Source organism: Schistocerca americana, chromosome 5 (assembly GCF_021461395.2).
Source record: "Schistocerca americana isolate TAMUIC-IGC-003095 chromosome 5, iqSchAmer2.1, whole genome shotgun sequence".
Classification (NCBI taxonomy): Eukaryota; Metazoa; Arthropoda; class Insecta; order Orthoptera; family Acrididae; genus Schistocerca; species Schistocerca americana.
Window position 1 is genome coordinate 314,698,630 of NC_060123.1, and position 22,444 is coordinate 314,721,073.

Genomic DNA, 22,444 nt, shown 5'->3' on the forward strand with positions numbered 1-22,444 from the left:
AACTGAAATATGATGGACTGGAGTCGTAAAGGCAATATCGTTGCCACTGTTTTCTGAAATCCCGATGTATTTGTCTGTGATTTTTATGTTGTGTCACAACATGTTGTGACAACAGGTCTAGCGGACATGTTCACCTTAGTGTCAAAATCTATCGTAGCTTCCAACACTAAAATGATAGAATATCGTAACGAAAACCATGATTATTATGAAAGTTGCAAAGAGCTATATCCCTGCCTCCAGACCCCGTCTGATCAGGCCTCGGAAGCCCCAACGGTACCGAACGACCGCATTGTCGTCCTCAGCTTGTAACAACAACGACTCTATACTATTGTACATATAAGTAATTCTTTTCATCTGATTTTACGATGAACTTGTGTAATTGATGTTCTGATCTCATTTCTTTTTGTTTCATGCCATTATGTTAAGAAAACTGTAAACAAATTTCAATGTGAATATTAATGTTTATGTCAAATGTCAAGTAATATTGTAATAGAATTGAAATGTAACAAATGTTGAAACTGTTGTAACATATTTAAAATTGTACTTGTGCGTCTGGTCCATACGTAGGCAGTATGTTAGGATATGTAGAATGGAAAGCCTCGGGTGAATGCCCGGTCTGCCTGGGAGCGGTAAAAGGTGGATGGCAGGCGAGCGCGGGAAAATGCGATCGGGCACTACACGGCACAACGGCCACAGTAGTAGTAGGGAGTTTGGCACTGGTTCGAGCAACACCTTCTGGAGCGAGGAGGCTCTCCTGGAAGACAGCTTCACTGAGCCTCGGGTATGCCGTTCCAACACCCACACAGCATGGAAAAATTCCATACGCACTAAATGGAAAAGTATTGCGACGCTAAGAAGAATTAAAGTGCCGATACGTCAAGAGCCATAGCTGTGGTTGTATGTGTGCTCTGTGCCTCGCCATCTTGCCGCCTGCCAACCGCCGCATCGATACTAGCAGGTTGAAACTTTTAGTACTGTATTCGTATGGATCAGAGAGTGAACTGTGTTTGTTTGGTGCAATAATAACCTAAATTTTACCAGAACTTTTCCATCATTTAATTATCCTCACACAACTAACCTAGACAGGGTCCTTTCCAAACATTGTGCAATCCGAGTGTCCCGAAATGAAAATTAAAAATTGTGTTGATAATAATTATTTGCAGAACTAGCTATATTAGAATGGTGTTTAAAGAAATGTTTTGTTAATGAACCAGTAAATGAATATCGAAGGTCTAACGAAGTCGAAAGATAACTTAAGTATTGATATAGTAATGAAGTTTATTATTTCGAGACAGATTTAAAGGCATTTAAATGAGCAGTAAATAAGATGAAAAGAGTAGTAACCTATATACCGGAAATCTTGAATGAATAATAAATTCAGTAATCATTTTTTTTTTAAATACAGCGATTATGACAGTTTCAGGATCCCCTCTTCATTCATTTGGATTCTGAAGTGTTCTAAATTGGTTCGACCAGCAAAAGTTAAAGTCAATATAACAGTCAAAATTTATCAGTGTTTTATCTTTATCAAAACTGACATTTTGTGTGTGGCATGAAAGTACAATTTCTAGGGTATCCTATGCCCGATTTTAATCAGATTAATAGACAGTATAAAGTTTTGTAGTAAACATTATAGTGTAGTGTTATGTATTCATGATTTTCCATATTAGTACAGAACGTGAAACTATCAATTCAATAGATTTTCTGGTTCTAAAATTCTACTATATTATGCAGTGTTACAACTTGCTGTTTCGCATGAATATATATACCAACTTGTACAGAGAAGAAGCTCAATTAATGCCTAATTAGGCTCGCGACCGTATTGTTGTCACTTTGGTAGCATCTTCTGGTTTGCTTTTGGTTCATCCTGACGTGTGATTCTATTTCGGACTTGCTTGACGGATCATGGTTACTACAGAGTGGATGTGAGTCTGATTTGCCACCATTCAGGTACAGGCGGTCGATATCTTTGCGAAAATCCTTTCTCATAAGGTGAATCCCGCTCACTTACCATAGTACAGGCTTTAACGAGTACTGTGTCAGGGATTACAAGCTGTTAGGCGTCAGTGGATGCGGCTATCGAGAGCAATGTGTTCAGCACGCCGCTCTCCCGGCTGTTGTTAGTTTTCGTGTCCGGAGCCGCTACTTCTCAGTCAAGTAGCTCCTCAGTTCGCCTCAGAAGGGCTAAGTGCACCCTGTTTGCCAACTGCGCTCGGCAGACCCGGATGGTCAACCATCCAAATGCTAGCTAAGCCCGACAGCGCTTACTACGGTGATCTAACGGCAACCGGTGTTACCACTGCAGGAAGGCCGTTGGCTGTATCCCTGAGAGAAACTGATATTTTTTTAGATTAGATGTTCTGAAAAATTAGGTGATGAAACTTGAAAGAAAAACCCTCCTTCTGCCTCTTCCTCTTTCCCACTCCCCACCCCCCTCCCCCACATGTATTCAGCAGTTATCGATAACGAGAAACTCATTCTGATAGAAATTTGCAGTCAATATCTGTGTTCTATCATGTAGGTAATTACTATGTGAAAAACGTTGGTATTAATTTCAAATAGTCGTTTGTGGTTGTGTTGATGGTCCTGTCAGCACCAATGACTCGAGCATCTACACGTTTTCATTGAAAAAGAACTCATTTTCAACTTTGAAAGTTTTAGTAATACAACAAGCAAATACAGTACGTCTGCATCATCATTTCTATTAGTAATGGGTCCATAACAATTTGTATTCTGTTTCTAGCTGAACATCATTTTCTTTACAACGTTTTGGGGTGCGTAGACTATTGCGAACTCCATATATTATTGACGATGTTCGTCTTTTCATCTTTCTATTCCTCAGCCGAGCTGTCTTCACGTCTTATGTCAGTTGCATAGTTCTATCACTCAACGCTTATGTGGACCATACTAGCTCTGTAAGTTACACATTTGGATCTACATCCATTATTGGTTATCAGTTTGCACTTGCAACTTTGTTATTTTCGCAATTCTTTTAGCTTATTTTGTTGTTGCGTTATTGTTCTTCCCAAAAACTTCCTTCCGATTGTATGGAACTTTTTCATTCAGTTTCGTCAAATATGTTATTTCACTTCCGATAATTTCTGTAAAACTTTGAGACTGCTTTGTCATCAACGTGTAGATTGATTCAGGAACCCACTATGAAACATCAGGAACGACAGGCACACAAAGACGATACTTGTTATTTTGTTAGTGATCAGTTCTTTTTCACTAACCATTTACATCATTGTAGCACACCCAGAAGGGCCAAAGAATGAATAGATACAATTGTAGGAAAAGGTTAAAAATGTGTTCTAGTAAACATACAGCTGCTGTGTAAACAATCTGCCCTACCTCTCATTAGATGTTTGATGCCTTCGCAATGTTACCCGGCCAACGCCATAGAGCATTGCAGATGCTGCTTTATGGTTGAACCGAAACCGATCTTTTTAATAAGTTTAATGCAATCAAGACGTACACTAAGAAAACTATTTTAAGTTGAGTAATGGTCAGAATGCGCTTGATGTACCGCTCCCGTCATAAAAAATGTCAAGGTGAACGCAGTTGCCAATTGACTGACCGTAGACAATACATCCAGTGGTTATCAAAGTCTACGTTTAGCCCCACCCACACAGCTACACAGAAAAGTGCTGCAGCCCCATCATGCTGGAACCAGAAAGTACAGGGCATAAAAAGCGTCATCGTCTCTAACAATTGCGTCTGCGTTGTAGCTGTTAAAATGGTGGTAAATGACTCCAGAAATGCGTTCAGGCCCTAAACATGATTTGCAAAAATTGCAGTACCAATGTTCATCCAATATATTCGTTGGTGAGATCTAACAACGTTCGCATGTGGATTCTCATAGCATCACATGTGAATAATCCGACCGTTAAAATAATTGGCACCTCTGAAGGAAATCAAATCCCATTAAATACATGTGTGTGCGGTCCCCTCTTTGTTGGAGAAACCACTGTACAATGCTGTATGCAAAATATGGAACCTTTTGAACGTGGTACACATGCATTTCTAGTGTTGTAATACTGTCCACATTGCAGAATGAGATTTTCACTCTGCAGCGGAGTGTGCGCTGATATGAAACTCCCTGGCAGATTAAAGCTGTGTGCCGGACCGAGTCTCGGTCCAGCCCACAGTTTTAATCTGCCGCCGGCCGCGGTGGCCTAGCGGTTCTAGGCGCTCCAGTCCGGAACCGCGCGACTGCTACGGTCGCAGGTTCGAATCCTGCCTCGGGCATGGATGTGTGTGATGTCCTTAGGTTAGTTAGGTTTAAGTAGTTCTAAGTTCTAGGGGACTGATGACCTCAGATGTTAAGTCCCATAGTGCTCAGAGCCATTTGAACCACTTTTAATCTGCCAGGAAGTTTCACTGTCCACATTGTTAAGCGACCTGTGATACACAAGGTACAACCGGCTGCAGCTGCATTACTGCAGCATTCTCCAAGTGCAGCGTTCCCGCATCGAGCCCCCTCCTGCTAAGATGCTCAGAATGAAAAATCCGTGTTTCTCGAAGGCCTCGATCAAGTTCAGGAAACCCTAAAGAACTATGGTGTAAACGTCACTTATCAGTACAGGAATGTTCGTGGATACTAAAGGCGTTTGTTCCGTTACTCTTTGCCTCACGATTCGTGCTCCATACCGATTCCGTAACCTCACATGTAAAGAAGCCACACTGAAGGCTTACAGGTTAAACAATAACAGGGTTCTGTACGATTCAGGGGTTTAGCACTCCAAAACTTTCGCCACCACCACCAGCACCACCATCATTATCATCATCATCACCATCGTTAACTCAAACAAGAACTAATATTACTTTTCTACTGCATTGCATACCACAATTGACACGCCTCGCTCAAACCTGTCTCAAATTCGTCGATGTGGTCCTCAAATATCCTTCGTATACTCTTGCTTCAGTTACATATCCAGAGCGTTCGCTTAATTCTTGACCTAGCCATGTCCATTACATTGTTAAGCTATGTAACACGATCCATGTTAAGAATGTGATTTTGAAAGGTTCTTCCCGACACTGTTCTACATCGTACCATTGCATTTATTCCTGAATGTTAATTCTGTGACCATTTCGGGAAGCCTGTTCCCTCCAAGGCTGATATTCAGTGTATGCTACTGTCTTGTTGAGTGAGAATCTCCAATATGAATTAGGAATAATTTACGGAAACTATGAAGTATCTGTACTGTAGCTCCCTGGTAAGTCTGAATCGAATTACCATACGAAATTAACGACTATTTTCCGTCCACTTCAATCACTTATTTTACAGTAACCATTTAAATTATGTTGTCCCTCACAAGTCACCTTAAAGACGAATACCTGATTAATTTATCTGCATGCTTTTACTTCTATTCTGTTTTTCGTTTCATGTGTAATTATGCCCATCACACATACTCTGATTTGTTTCAAAATCGCAGTCTGCAAATTTTCCTCTGTCGTATAATAAGGTGTGTGACACCAGCGTGGCAACTGAAATCGGGTGGTAGCAAAGGGATGCTGTAAGAAACAGTACTTTGACAAAATATTGTTAAGCGGAAAAATATGACTACACATACGTCTATACAGGGTGTTACAAAAAGGTACGGCCAAACTTTCAGGAAACATTCCTCACACACAAAGAAAGAAAATATGTTATGTGGACATGTGTCCGGAAACGCTTACTTTCCATATTAGAGCTCATTTTATTACTTCTCTTCAAATCACATTAATCATGGAATGGAAACACACAGCAACAGAACGTACCAGCGTGACTTCAAACACTTTGTTACAGGAAATGTTCAAAATGTCCTCCGTTAGCGAGGATACATGCATCCACCCTCCGTCGCATGGAATCCCTGATGCGCTGATGCAGCCCTAGAGAATGGCGTATTGTATCACAGCCGTCCACAATACGAGCACGAAGAGTCTCTACATTTGGTACCAGGGTTGCGTAGACAAGAGCTTTCAAATGCCCCCATAAATGAAAGTCAAGAGGGTTGAGGTCAGGAGAGCGTGGAGGCCATAGAATTGGTCCGCCTCTACCAATCCATCGGTCACCGAATCTGTTGTTGAGAAGCGTACGAACACTTCGACTGAAATGTGCAGGAGCTCCATCGTGCATGAACCACATGTTGTGTCGTACTTGTAAAGGCACATGTTCTAGCAGCACAGGTAGAGTATCCCGTATGAAATCATGATAACGTGCTCCATTGAGCGTAGGTGGAAAAACGTGGGGCCCAATCAAGACACCACCAACAATGCCTGCTTGATGCTAGTACTGTAGAGCAATGAGTCGCATGTCAACACAAGCACCGAAGTCAACATTATCTTCCTTCAATTGGGCCAACTGGCGGTGAATCGAGGAAGTACAGTACATACTGACGAAACTAAAATGAGCTCTAACATGGAAATTAAGCGTTTTTGGGCACATGTCCACATAACATCTTTTCTTTATTTGTGTGTGAGGAATGTTTCCTGAAAGTTTGGCCGTACCTTTTTGTAACACCCTGTATAGGTGTGATAGTAAAGTGATAGTAAAGTGGAAACAATGTAAAGAAATGCATAGCGGTAGAAAAAAGGTTCTTCGTTTTTTCCAACTTAAACGGTTTGCGCACACATTCCGACAACTGGTTAATGTGCACAATATTGGGTGTGTCCACCTCTGGCATGTTGAGACTGATGTCGTCAGTCTCAAGAAAAGACAATAACGCCCATTATGCCTGCCCCACTGCTCACAAGTCTTGGAGGGTGGTAAGTGGATGCTAACGTAATAGAACCCGTCTTCCCAGTGCACCCCAGACATGCTCTGAGGAATTGAAACCGAAGACCGGGCAGGCCACGCTATACGTGCAATGTCTTCCGTTTCCAAGAACATTTCAACAACACATGCTCTTTGAGGTCGAGCATTATTGTCCATCAATACGAAGTCTAGGCTCACAACACCTGGCAGAAACCGCAAATGAGGTCCCAAGATCTCGCCACGCCGCCTGACAGCAGTTAAATCATGCCAATGCATCCGTACAATCTCATAAAGAGATGTTCTAGCGGTCAACATTAACCCTGCCCCCACCATTAGGGATCCTACTCGATATGGGTCTCTTTCCACAATGTTTAGGTTCCGAAATCGTGTTCCACGTTCCCTCCACATGCGATTCCGTCTAGAATCACTCTCCAGAACAAATCTGGAATTATTTGTAAAAATAACGTTGGCCCACTGTCCTACTGTCCAAGTGGCATGTTGACAACTCGACCTTACACGTTCCCTTCTGTGAAGACCCGTCAGAGGTACACAAGCAGCAGGTCTCCGCCGAGGCTTCCTGTGCATTGTTTGCCTCTATACAACATATACAGTCGATACTGCGAGATCAGATGCCAGTTACCATGCAATACTAAGACGATACCGTCGTTCCTTTACAGCCAAATAGCAGTCCTCTCTTTCTAATGTCACATATGATCGACGCTGCGCTGGTCTTCGGGACACAGTTTCAGTCTCTATAAACTGTCACCACGTCCGAGAAATAACAGAACGATTCAAATTAAGCCATCGGGCTACGTCAGTTTGCGTCTGTCCTGCTTTTAAAAAAAATGGCTCTGAGCGCTATGGGACTTAACATCTGAGGTCATCAGTCCCCTAGAACTTAGAACTATATAAACCTAACTAACCTAAGGACATCACACACGACCATGCCCGAGGCTGGATTCGAACCTGCGACCGTAGCGGTCGCGCGGTTCCAGAATGAAGCGCCTAGAACCGCTCGGCCACTCCGGCCGGCTGTCCTGCTTCAATTCTTCCTGTGACCCTCCACGGCATAGAGTCTGGTAGCCGTTTTCTCTCTGCCATACTGCACCGTCTGTGACTGTATGTACAGTTATCGTGGGTATGGGACTAGCCGGCAAAGACTACCCCGTTTGATAGGTGCCCTGACGTCGTCGTTGGTGTGCTTGTCCGTGGAGAGGAATGCCATCTTCGGTGGAGGACACGATCGTATGGACAGCTGTTGACAGTTTGTATGATTATATAGCGAATTAGACATAAGGCGGGGATACAGCGGTTGGTGCTTATTGCTTCAATTTTGGACACCAATGTATGACAGCTGATTCCTGCTTCTTCCAGTCGTGTGTCGCAATGGTCCAGGAATGTGGAAATATATGCTACGTAGTTCTCAAGGACTGCTGGGCTACCTTGCCAGTATGTCATACAGCATCCCGACCCATTTCATTAGAATGTACATACAGCACAATGATGAACTGCCATTATAGAAACCTGGGACCTCTGAGTCCTCTAATTTCATCAAGATGGTCGTTTTTCTCTAAGCATAAGTCGTATGGCGTATGGCCTTCAGAGGACACAGCTAGTGATTGTAGTTTCCTGAAAAGATCTCGACACGACGCAAGATGCATTTGTTTTAATTATTTCCACCACATCTCTCTTATCATACTTCCTATTTCGCGGTAATACAAAACAAGCTATCGTTCTTTGAACTTTTTCGATGTCCTCCTTCAATTCTATCCTTCAGAATTCTACACTCCTGGAAATTGAAATAAGAACACCGTGAATTCATTGTCCCAGGAAGGGGAAACTTTATTGACACATTCCTGGGGTCAGATACATCACATGATCACACTGACAGAACCACAGGCACATAGACACAGGCAACAGAGCATGCACAATGTCGGCACTAGTACAGTGTATATCCACCTTTCGCAGCAATGCAGGCTGCTATTCTCCCATGGAGACGATCGTAGAGATGCTGGATGTAGTCCTGTGGAACGTCTTGCCATGCCACTTCCACCTGGCGCCTCAGTTGGACCAGCGTTCGTGCTGGACGTGCAGATCGCGTGAGATGACGCTTCATCCAGTCCCAAACATGCTCAATGGGGGACAGATCCGGAGATCTTGCTGGCCAGGGTAGTTGACTTACAACTTCTAGAGCACGTTGGGTGGCACGGGATACATGCGGACGTGCATTGTCCTGTTGGAACAGCAAGTTCCCTTGCCGGTCTAGGAATGGTAGAACGATGGGTTCGATGACGGTTTGGATGTACCGTGCACTATTCAGTGTCCCCTCGACGATCACCAGTGGTGTATGGCCAGTGTAGGAGATCGCTCCCCACACCATGATGCCGGGTGTTGGCCCTGTGTGCCTCGGTCGTATGCAGTCCTGATTGTGGCGCTCACCTGCACGGCACCAAACACGCATACGACCATCATTGGCACCAAGGCAGAAGCGACTCTCATCGCTGAAGACGACACGTCTCCATTCGTCCCTCCATTCACGCCTGTCGCGACACCACTGGAGGCGGGCTGCACGATGTTGGGGCGTGAGCGGAAGACGGCCTAACGGTGTGCGGGACCGTAGCCCAGCTTCATGGACACGGTTGCGAATGGTCCTCGCCGATACCCCAGGAGCAACAGTGTCCCTAATTTGCTGGGAAGTGGCGGTGCGGTCCCCTACGGCACTGCGTAGGATCCTGCGGTCTTGGCGTGCATCCGTGCGTCGCTGCGGTCCGGTCCCAGGTCGACGGGCAGGTGCACCTTCCGCCGACCACTGGCGACAACATCGATGTATTGTGGAGACCTCACGCCCCACGTGTTGAGCAATTCGGCGGTACGTCCACCAGGCCTCCCGCATGCCCACTATACGCCCTCGCTCAAAGTCCGTCAACTGCACATACGGTTCACGTCCACGCTGTCGCGGCATGCTACCAGTGTTAAAGACTGCGATGGAGCTCCGTATGCCACGGCAAACTGGCTGACACTGACGGCGGCGGTGCACAAATGCTGCGCAGCTAGCGCCATTCGACGGCCAACACCGCGGTTCCTGGTGTGTCCGCTGTGCCGTGCGTGTGATCATTGCTTGTACAGCCCTCTCGCAGTGTCCGGAGGAAGTATGGTGGGTCTGACACACCGGTGTCAATGTGTTCTTTTTTCCATTTCCAGGAGTGTATACAGTGCAGCTGTACTCCAGAAGAGAAGGAAAATGCGTAGTGTAGGCAGTCCAAGTGTTCTGTCAATAACACGCAGCCTTTCGTTCGCCTTCTCTATAACATTTTCTATGTTATGGTTCCAGTGTAAGTCGTTCGTAATTGTCATCCCTAGGTATTTAACGGAATCGGTAACTTTTCATTTTATGCAATTTTTCGTATACCAGGAACGTAAGAGAATTTTTTTTCGTACTGATGTGGAGGACATCGCACTTTCTTTTTTTTCACTATCAATTGCTACTTCTAGCACCCTGCAGACATCTTGTCTAAATCTTCTCTTTATTCGTTTTGATCTGCTGATAACATTACTAAACGGTAACGATCTTCAAAAAATCTAAGAAAACGGCTCAAATTGTCTCCTAAACTTTTTATGACGATTAAGAACAGTAGACGGTCTATGACACTCCCTTGAGGAGCCTCCACATACAGGGTGAGTCACCTAACATTACCGCTGGATATATTTCGTAAACCACATCAAATACTGACGAATCGATTCCACAGACCGAACTTGAGGAGAGGGGTAGTGTAATTGGTTAATACAAACCATAAAAAAATCCACGGAAGTATGTTTTTTAACACAAACTTACGTTTTTTTAAATAGAACCCCGTTAGTTTTGTTAGCACATCTGAACATATAAACAAATACGTAATCAGTGCCGTTTGTTGCATTGTAAAATGTTAATTGCATCCGGAGATATTGTAACCTAAAGTTGACGACGCTTGAGTACCACTCCTCCGCTGTTCGATCGTGTGTATCGGAGAGCATCGAATTACGTAGGGATCCAAAGGGAACGGTGATGGACCTTAGGTACAGAAGAGACTGGAACAGCACATTACGTCCACATGCTAACACCTTTTTATTGGTCTTTTTTACTGACGCACATGTACATTACCATGAGGGGTGAGGTACACGTACACACGTGGTTTCCGTTTTCAATTACGGAGTGGAATAGTGTGTGTCCCGACATGTCAGGCCAATAGATGTTCAATGTGGTGGCCATCATTTGCTGCACACAATTGCAATCTCTGGCGTAATGAATGTCGTACACGCCGCAGTACATCTGGTGTAATGTCGCCGCAGGCTGCCACAATACGTTGTTTCATATCCTCTGGGGTTGTAAGTTCATCACGGTACACATTCTCCTTTAACGTACCCCACAGAAAGAAGTCCAGAGGTGTAAGATCAGAAGAACGGGCTGGCCAATTTATGCGTCCTCCACGTCCTATGAAACTCCCGTCGAATATCCTATCAAGGGTCAGCCTAGTGTTAATTTCGGAATATGCAGGTGCACCATCATGCTGATACAACACACGTCGACGCGTTTCCAGTGGGACATTTTCGAGCAACGTTGGCAGATCATTCTGTAGAAACGCGATGTATGTTGCAGCTGTTTGGGCCCCTGCAATGAAGTGAGGACCAATGAGGTGGTCGCCAATGATTCCGCACCCCTGTCGCTCCACCTGTCTGAGCCAGCGAGGATTGTCCACGGACCAGTAATGCATGTTCCGTAGATTCACTGCCCCGTGGTTTGTGAAACCCGCTTCATCGATAAACAGGCAGAACTGCAACGCATTCTCTGTTAATGCCCATTGACAGAATTGCACTCGATGATTAAAGTCATCACCATGTAATTGCTGATGTAGCGACACATGAAACGGGTGAAAGCGGTGACGATGCAGTATGCGCATGACACTACTTTGACTCAGTCCACCTGCTCTCGCAATGTCCCGTGTACTCATGTGTGGGTTCATGGCAACAGCAGCTAACATACCAACTGCACCCGCTTCTCCTGTGACGGGCCTGTTACGGACCCATTTGCGTGCTACGACCATACCTGTTGCATACAGTTGGCGGTAGATGTTTTGCAATGTGCGGCACATTGGACGCTCTCTGTCCGGGTACCGTTCTGCATACACCCTGCCGGCTTCAGCTGCATTTCGTCGACACTCACCATAGATGAGTATCATCTCCGCCTTTTCAGAGTTCGAATACACCATGGTCACAGTTCCTACAACACTACACTATCACAGACGTCTGGTAACACGGTGTACTACAGTTGGTCTGCGTGCGGAGACGAATGCAGAATAACAATAGCAGCAAGCGCTAAATGCGGACACTGCGACAGCTAGACCAAACCACAACACTGCACTACAGCCACACTCGTAAACACGGTCGTCATCGTAAACATGTCCCTGCAGATGCTGCTCGCCGACCGTGGCCCGTGTTTGTTACAACACGCAACTGAACGTCGGAGGTTTCAAGCGTCAACTTTAGGTTACAATATCTCCGGATGTAATTAACATTTTACAATGCAACAAACGGCACTGATTAGTATTTGTTTATATGTTCAGATGTGCTAACAAAACCAACGTGGTTCCATTTAAAAAAACGTAGGTTTGTGTTAAAAAACATACTTCCGTGCATTTTTGTATGGTTTGTATTAAACAATTACACTAGCCCCTCTCCTCACGTTCGGTCTGTGGAATCGGTTCATCAGTATTTGATGTGGTTTACGAAATACACTCCTGGAAATTGAAATAAGAACACCGTGAATTCATTGTCCCAGGAAGGGGAAACTTTATTGACACATTCCTGGGGTCAGATACATCACATGATCACACTGACAGAACCACAGGCACATAGACACAGGCAACAGAGCATGCACAATGTCGGCACTAGTACAGTGTATATCCACCTTTCGCAGCAATGTAGGCTGCTATTCTCCCATGGAGACGATCGTAGAGATGCTGGATGTAGTCCTGTAGAACGGCTTGCCATGCCATTTCCACCTGGCGCCTCAGTTGGACCAGCGTTCGTGCTGGACGTGCAGACCGCGTGAGACGACGCTTCATCCAGTCCCAAACATGCTCAATGGGGGACAGATCCGGAGATCTTGCTGGCCAGGGTAGTTGACTTACACCTTCTAGAGCACGTTGGGTGGCACGGGATACATGCGGACGTGCATTGTCCTGTTGGAACAGCAAGTTCCCTTGCCGGTCTAGGAATGGTAGAACGATGGGTTCGATGACGGTTTGGGTGTACCGTGCACTATTCAGTGTCCCCTCGACGATCACCAGTGGTGTACGGCCAGTGTAGGAGATCGCTCCCCACACCATGATGCCGGGTGTTGGCCCTGTGTGCCTCGGTCGTATGCAGTCCTGATTGTGGCGCTCACCTGCACGGCGCCAAACACGCATACGACCATCATTGGCACCAAGGCAGAAGCGACTCTCATCGCTGAAGACGACACGTCTCCATTCGTCCCTCCATTCACGCCTGTCGCGACACCACTGGAGGCGGGCTGCACGATGTTGGGGCGTGAGCGGAAGACGGCCTAACGGTGTGCGGGGCCGTAGCCCAGCTTCATGGAGACGGTTGCGAATGGTCCTCGCCGATACCCCAGGAGCAACAGTGTCCCTAATTTGCTGGGAAGTGGCGGTGCGGTCCCCTACGGCACTGCGTAGGATCCTACGGTCTTGGCGTGCATCCGTGCGTCGCTGCGGTCCGGTCCCAGGTCGACGGGCACGTGCACCTTCCGCCGACCACTGGCGACAACATCGATGTACTGTGGAGACCTCACGCCCCACGTGTTGAGCAATTCGGCGGTACGTCCACCCGGCCTCCCGCATGCCCACTATACGCCCTCGCTCAAAGTCCGTCAACTGCACATACGGTTCACGTCCACGCTGTCGCGGCATGCTACCAGTGTTAAAGACTGCGATGGAGCTCCGTATGCCACGGCAAACTGGCTGACACTGACGGCGGCGGTGCACAAATGCTGCGCAGCTAGCGCCATTCGACGGCCAACACCGCGGTTCCTGGTGTGTCCGCTGTGCCGTGCGTGTGATCATTGCTTGTACAGCCCTCTCGCAGTGTCCGGAGCAAGTATGGTGGGTCTGACACACCGGTGTCAATGTGTTCTTTTTTCCATTTCCAGGAGTGTATATCCAGCGGTAACGTTAGGTGACTCACCCTGTATATATATGTGTGTGATTTCTTGATATGAAACCATGAATCGAGTCCCACAACTGAGACGATGCTCCATAGACTCGCAGTTTGCTCTTTATACCACTTAAGAGGAATGAAGTCAACATTTTTCTAGAAATGTAGATATATGGAGTCAACTTGAAATCCGTTGTCGATAGCACTCACTGGTGTGCAATTTATGACGTATAGGTAAGTAACTGAAAAATAGTGCCACACAGTTACTAAAATTTGAAATTAGCTTCAAATTAAAATCGATTTTTTTTACGTCGCGTCCATGGGATAAAGATTACACCGAACCGATGAAAGTGTAGCCCAAGTAGTTCACGTCTGAATTTATCGGAGATAGATCTTGTACCCGCCGAATGGTACTGTAGTTGGTGTCGGTACTGAGGCTGAAATGGTCATTTTCCTTAAATACAGGAAGACGATTTCGATGTGGACTGTGACCGACTAACAAGAAAAAGTATTGATGGCTCTGAGCACTATGGGACTCAACTGCTTAGGTCATTTGTCCCTTAGAACTTAGAACTAGTTAAACCTAACTAACCTAAGGACATCACACACATCCATGCCCGAGGCAGGATTCGAACCTGCGACCGTAGCGGTCTCGCGGTTCCGGACTGCAGCGCCCATAACCGCACGGCCACTTCGGCCGGCCGAAAAAAGTATTGATCAAAAGTGACTCTGGAACTAAATTTTAGCTCTGTGACAGCGTAAAGAGTGTGGAGGAAACTACATAGAATATTCATGAGAAACTGTACAAATAATGGAAAAATGTAATGCGGTATGTAGCTTTCTCTTTTACACCATCTTCACTAAAAACTGAAGTACAATGGAAGGAGATAGTCGTCACATTAACACTGTAACAGCCTCATAGCAATCGTGACTGTGCAGTGGTTCCAGTACGAAATGAGTGGTCTGTTCTCAGGTTTTATTACTACAGCATCCTTTCCAGTTCTGGTCTCTGCCAAATATTACGTTGACTGTTTTTATTATAAACGCCATTCCTCGGTGAAAACCAGTAATCCTTCAGGAGCTGACTATAGAAAATCGACAATGTCAACATTCGAACAGCTGGTACTGTGCAGTAGTGCTGTTTTAAGAGTGTATAACAGATTTTGCATGTTTCTGGGATGCCACACTTATGGGGCCTAAGTCACTGATTTTGGAGAATACGGTTCGCTTTTCTAATCCAGAACTTGAACAACGTTTACGTTAAGAATAGAATGCTAGGACTAAAGAGCATCGACTGTGTCCATTGCCAAGGGTTGTCGTAGACCGTATTATCTTATATGTTTGTACCGTCGACCGACTGGTGGGTCACGCTTCAAATTTGTTAAACTGTCCTTACTGTTTCATATATACGATTCATACGATTAATTTATTTCACAGCGTTTCGTATTCCTAGTGAAAACTATGTACTCCAAAAATATGAGTTGTATTTGCGTTATCAAGTTTGATATAAACTGATTCTGATTTGTTAAGTGCTTACTGGAGCTGTTACTGTCGAAAGGAAGGAAGGAAGACAAGAGTTTAACTTCCCTTAGACAACTAGGTCATAAGAGACGGAGCAAAAGCAAGCACTGGAAAAAGATAGCGAAGGAAATCGACCGTGCCCTTTCAAATGCAAATTTTCTGTAAGCGACTGAGGAAAATCACGGAAAACCTCAATCTGAACGGCCGGACGCCCTCTCGACCGCGAGTCCAGTGTGTTAACCACTGCGCCACCTAGTTTGGTAAGATGTTACTGTGAGATTGAGTGTTGCAGACTATAATAAAGACTGATAGTTCGACATCCTACATTCCACTAAATTCCCGCAGCGTTTCATACAGTATATGATTCGCATTGTACACTATGTGATCAAAAGTATCCGGACACCTGGTTGAAAATAACTTAAAAGTTCGTGGCGCCCTCCATCGGTAATGCTGGAATTCAGTATGGTGTTGGCTCACCCTTAGCATTGTTGACAGCTTCCACTCTCGCAAGCATACGTTCAATCAGCTGCTGCAAGGTTTCTTGAGGAATGGCAGCCTATTCTTCACGGAGTGCGGCACTGAGAAGAGGTATCGATGTCGGTCTGTGAGGCCTGGCACGAAGTCGGCGTTCTAAAACATCCCAGAAGTGTTCTACAGAATTCAGGTCAGGACTCTGTGCAGGCCGTCCATTACAGCGATGTTATTGCCGTGTAATCACTCCACCACAGACTGTGCATTATGTACAGGTGCCCGATCGTGTTGAAAGATGCAATCCCCAAATTGCACTTCAACAGTGGGAAGCAAGAAGGTGCTTAAAACACCAATGTAGGCTTGTGCTGTGATAGTGCCACTCAAAACATGAAAAATCGACCACACCATAACACCACCATCTCCGAATTTTACTTTTGGCATTACACACGCTGGCAGATGACGTTCACCGGACATTCGCCATACTCGCACCCTGCCATCGGATGGCCACATTGTGTACCGTGATTGGTCACTCCACACAACGTTTCCAATACTGTTTAATCGTCCAATGTTTACGCTCTTTACACCAAGCTAGGCGTCACGTGATGTATGGGTTATGAGCAGCCACTCGACCATGAAATCCCAGTTTTCTCACCTCCCGCCTATCTGTCACAGTAATTTCAGTGGATCCTGATGCAGTTTGGAATTCCTGTGTGATGGTCTGGATAGATATCTGCCTATTACACATTACGACCCTCTTCAACTGCCGGCGGTCTCTGTCAGCCAACAGACGATGTCGGCCTGTACGCTTTTGTGCTGTACGCGTCCCTTCACATTTCCATTTCACTATCACATCGGAAACAGTGGATCTGAGGATGTTTAGGAGTATGGAAATCTCGCTTACAGACGTATGCCGTAAGTGGCACCAATCACCTGACCACGTTCGAAGTCCGTGAGTTCCGTAGAGCACCCCATTCTGCTGTCTCACGATGTCTAATGACTACTGAGGTCGCTGGTATGAAGTACCTGGCAGTAGGTGGCAGCACAATTCACCTAATATGAAAAACGTATATTTTTGGGGGTTCCGGACACTTTTGATCACATAATGTATATCGGATATTGTAAGAGTCAAAAAGATAAAATGTTAATAAGAAATTTGCTAACTGACGAGACACTAAACGCTGCTCTTCCCTCTCACAAATGTTCTCTTTTACGTTCCGAAATAGGTAACGTGGAACAAAGAATTAAGCTTAAGGTTGTATGGGCTTGATTTCCGTTATTTTCGTTTATTTTCAATCATTGAGGTTGATATTAGAGTGCTCACCTTTTTTACACTGAAGGACACTTACTGTGTACAAGAGACGTTTGTTTACAAGCATAAATTAGTGCATCAAAGCAATAACTACGTGAAATGAACCGCGTGGCGTAGTCATTAGTTTGTCAGCATTGCCAAAAAATTCGTACCTCACAAGACCGCTTCTCAATGACGGATGACAACTCTTAAGACACCTATAATACGGGCATATGACATTCCCGTGGACTCTGTCGCATTTGATGACGTGTTGGATCTCATCGCTATCGGCTGCAGTTCTGTGTTCAGTGGACTTTCGTCAATAATGGAATTTAGAAATTTCCTCATTGGATGAAATGTAGCTCTCGGTTACGACTTGGCTGAGGAGAGAGAGGGAAACTACCCAGGCGAATGGGTGGCAGATGGACCAAGGTAATCGATTCCAGCGGATAACAAAATACCGTGACGGCGATACAAAGGATGGTGGATAGACAATAGGAGGCACGCAGAATCAGTATGGATGGATGATACAGTACTATCCAGCAGTGGACAGATGACTATTCACAAATGACGGTGGTAACGATAGGACAAGATATACAAGCTGAAGTCGGCGCACGTGGCAGGTACTGAAACACTGATTGAAGTGATACTGGGCTATGCACTGTAATGTCGGAGTCACATCTTTCCACCGCCTACTAAGTGTAACTGAATGGATTGATTGCAACAGACAATAACATTTTTGTCACAAAGAATATTAAAGTTGCTCCTAGCTAAGTCGTGCTTACTGAATTCGAGAATGAAATCCGATTTTGTCTATCAGCCATAGTTTTCATAATACGGTACCCTATATCTAAAAAATAACTTTCAAGGGCTGCATATTCGTTATTCGGGGATTGCTAGATCAATTTGCTTTTATTTACTTTTTGCAGATGTAACTGTTGATAAACAATCGAGATATATACAAGGAATTTCTTACAAGATACTCGGATGGACGTTCACCGCCAGGATACAAAGGAGGAAAATGAGTCATGTTCACGTTTCACCACATCGTGTTGCTTTAGTTGCATCAGTCCCAGTAGCGAGAGAGCTCTCTCCTTGTGAAGCGAGTTACTATAGTATGGTGTAGTTTTGTATTTTGTGCCAACTCAGAAGAGGAAATGCCTCGTACCTGTGTAAATAATACAAATTCTTTTTTGTTACATCTGTGATGAGTAAATTCTGAAATCGTAAAAATTAAAGCTCAATCCTCTTTTTTTTTTTAAAAAAAAAAGAAAAAGAAAGTGCTATGACCTTTACTTTGGTTGTAAGGTTGGCTACCAAGACAAAAAATGTGTCCCTCACATATGCAGTATGACATGTAATACACTCCTGACAGGGTGATTAAAAGGATAACGTCACATGTCGTTTGGTGTTTCCATGATTTTGATGAAACAAACTGATCACGCAACAGATTGTTATTTCTGTGATACAAAAAAATCTGGATTCACCTTTAAAACAAATAAAACAGTGCTATATCTAATTTATCATCTGCTTCAAGACCTTGTTGAACGACTGCTGCTGGACCTTACGAAGAGACGGTCCTCAGGCAAAGTATCGCAGGAAATCAGAAAGAAAATATTATTATATACTTTTATTCACTTTTCTTACGTTGCTTGTTTCTTTGATTAATTTTTGTACTGTCACAGATCTTTTTTTTCTCATTTTGTTTTTACATTGTTATAACACACAGGCTGACGTAAGCATTAACAGAAACCAGTATCAAGTAGAAACAGGCCGGGGCAGAAATTCTTCTGTTTGTGAACGTACAGAGTGAATAACCTAAACGTCACACCGCAAATATTGAAGAAATGGAAAGTGCTGTTGGTGTGTTGTTTTCACAGAATGGATTGGTAGTCAGCGTCTCGTATTGTTAGCCAATCAATAGATTGTAATAATACTTAGAAAGTGTATTTTTTGTGCCAGTATATACATTTTGAAATGGACGATACCTATTGGCATTAACAGACTAAAACCAGGGTAAATTAGGCTTTGAGTGGTGTTTCTTGTAGGTTTTTAGTGTGGGTCGTTTGCAGACACCTTATTTTGAAAAGTCCTCCCACCAACACTTGTTTGTGCCATTCAGTCTGCGTATCTGCAAGGTACAATGTTGCTATGTTCGCTGACAATGTGTTCGTTTGTAGCGACCTGCTAGTCAGTTGGTAAGTGACAGACCAAGCAGTAGGTCGTGAGTGGTCATGGTGTACGGAAAGTGTAGGAAGAATGCAGTTCGTTCTCGTACGGCGTATGCGGCAAGATATCCCAATACACGTCAACCAAATCGACAATTACTTATCATCCTCTTGAACCAACTATATGAAAGTGGTAGTGTAACAGATAGACAACGGAACAGAAGGAAACAAGCAACGACAAAAGAACGGGAAATTAATGTTCTTGCTGCTGTTGCAGTTGATCCGTGCGTCAGCACTCGCACAATTGCAAGAGGGAGTGGCGTAAGTCAGGCAAGTGTTCCACGCATTCTACATCGACATCGGTTCCATCCACATCACATCTCTCTCCATCAGGAGCTGCATGGAAACGATTATAAGAATCCTATTAACTTCTGTACATGGGAATTAAGACATGATAATCCAGATGAATCATGTATTTTATTTAGTGATGAAGTCACTTTTACCAGTGATGGCCGTTAAACCGCCGAAACATGCACTATCAGAATGTTGGCAATCCCCGTTAGCTTCCTCACGTGGATCGTCAGCGTCCATGGAGTGTAAACGTGTGGCGTGGGATGGTGAACCATCAGCTCATAAGCCAATTTTTCGTATCTAGAATACTGAACGCACACAAGTATCGCAGCCTCCTAACAGATCATCTTCCACGAATGCTAGAACTTCCTCTGCAGACTAGGAGGAACCTGTGGTTCCAAATCGTTGGATTGGACGCAGGAGATTTGTACCTTAGCCGAACCATTCCCCGTATCTACCGCATGCAGTCTTTTTTTTTTCTCTGAGGAAAGCTGAAAGACACTGCCTACAATGCATGCGACATACCAAGTACATTTTTACTGCTCTTCTTAAGACATATTTTTATTCTAAACTTCAAATGTATCTATATTATTTGTAACAAATCGCTTCCTCTTGTGAACAGTGATGTATTGCCAATTATCGACAACAACACAATGTGGCTAAAATCGCGCCCCTTCTTCGAACAACCCTCCTTTTATCTTTGGTGAGTGATATTACAAGCGTTATTGCAAGCACGAAGTACATCTTTAACAACTGGCAGACCTATCAACCTGGATGTCTCCATGGAAACCGCGTCCTAATACGTTATTACAGGCACCAAGAAATGGCACACATAGACAACATTAGTTTTCTTAGTGTTTTTTAATACTTTAAATAACTGACTACTAATACAAATAAGTCAATATGTGAAAGATCCGTAATAATACCCCATGCATTTGGTTTTATTACGAAAAAATAGCAGTAGCTACAGAATCAGCGATCTTATCGTGCTAATTATTTCCTCCATACGACACTCTGGACCTCAGTTAACGAATTACGCTAAGTTTCAGTGCACTTGATAATGTTGGCTGTAACATAGACTATGAACCATAAATGAATATAAACTCGGTTCTTGATCTCTTAAATTTAAAATATAAATATTTAGAAATGAAGACTCAAAACGATATGTAAGTCGTTCACCACTGGCTGACGGTGATGTCTTAGGCTCTGGAGCGCCCTCTCTCTACACTACCTACACTACAGAACTCATGGCCGCTTAGCCATCAGTGTTACAGCGGGTCAGCCGCCATCGCCGTCGTCTTCATGGGTAATGATGCATCGTTTTACACTATACTTTTATATCGTTGACTCCTGTGTGTAATTAGCACTTTTTCTTTTGTTCTTACAGTGCAGACTCTGAAGATGGCCCGTAATTAAAAGGCCGAAATCGGTCAGAAGTTAACATCGTCTGCGATCAAGACTGTTTTACAATAATTTTATACTAACTACATTCGATGACACGCAACTAAGTATTACTGCAGCCCGCTCGGACATCTCCGCTGAGATGCTAGTACGTGTGCAGCAGTGGATCCTTACCAGAGTGGAAGCGTGTATTGCCGCTGCTGGTGGTCATTTTGAACATAACGTGTGATGGTCAATTGTCTCGTTACCGTTCAGAACCCACATAACTACTGTACGCACTTTGGTTGTTCTTTATTGTGTGCTATCACAGGTACTGTACAAGTGTCGGTGACGGAACTTTTCAAAATACTATATCTCTTAAACGCCTCGCTCTACAATCGTGCAACAAGCACTACTGACATTCTAATTTACCCTGCTTTTGGTTGGTTAGTGTCAATAGACATTGCACCATTTATAAAGTGTATGTCTGCATAAAAAATACACTTTATAAATATTATTACAATTTGCTTATTGGCGCCGGCCGCGGTGGTCTCGCGGTTCTAAGCGCGCAGTCCGGCACCGCGCGACTGCTACGGTCGCAGGTTCGAATCCTGCCTCGGGCATGGATGTGTGTGATGTCCTTAGGTTAGTTAGGTTTAAGTAGTTTTAAGTTCTAGGGGACTGATGACCACAGCTGTTAAGTCCCATAGTGCTCAGAGCCATTTGAACCATTTTTTGCTTATTGGCTAACAATACGAGTCCCTGACTACCAGTCCATTCTGTGAAAACGGCAAGTGTATAATACTTTCCATTTCTGCAATGTTTGTGGTGCGAGTTTTAGATGGACCAGTGTCCACTATTACTAGAATGAACAGTGCCAGTAACCAAGTTTCAATACAGGGTGTACATAAAGTCCGGGAACACTTTCAATTGTTTATTGCACAAGAAACAAATATTGTACAGATGTCATATAAATGTCATTTTGAAGAGAAACCCTGAAAGTTTTTTCTTCATGTATACCGCCACAGCGTAGTTTAATAATTTGCCGATAGTCAGCGCTAGTCGCAAACACGGAGCTGCCGCAACGATGGATCGTCCGTGCTACAGAAGGGGAGAGCTGTTTCATGAACTGGCCTCCCCGATCACCAGATCTCAGTCCGTGTGAATTTTTTCTGTGGGGCCACATTACAGATGTGGTGTATGTACTGCCTCTACCACGTGATGTAGCAGAGCTCCGGGAGAGAATACGGGAAGCGACTGCCACAGTCGACGATGCCATGCTGGGACGGGTACGGCAGGAATTCGATTGCCGTATTGACGTCAGCCGGCTCACTCATGATT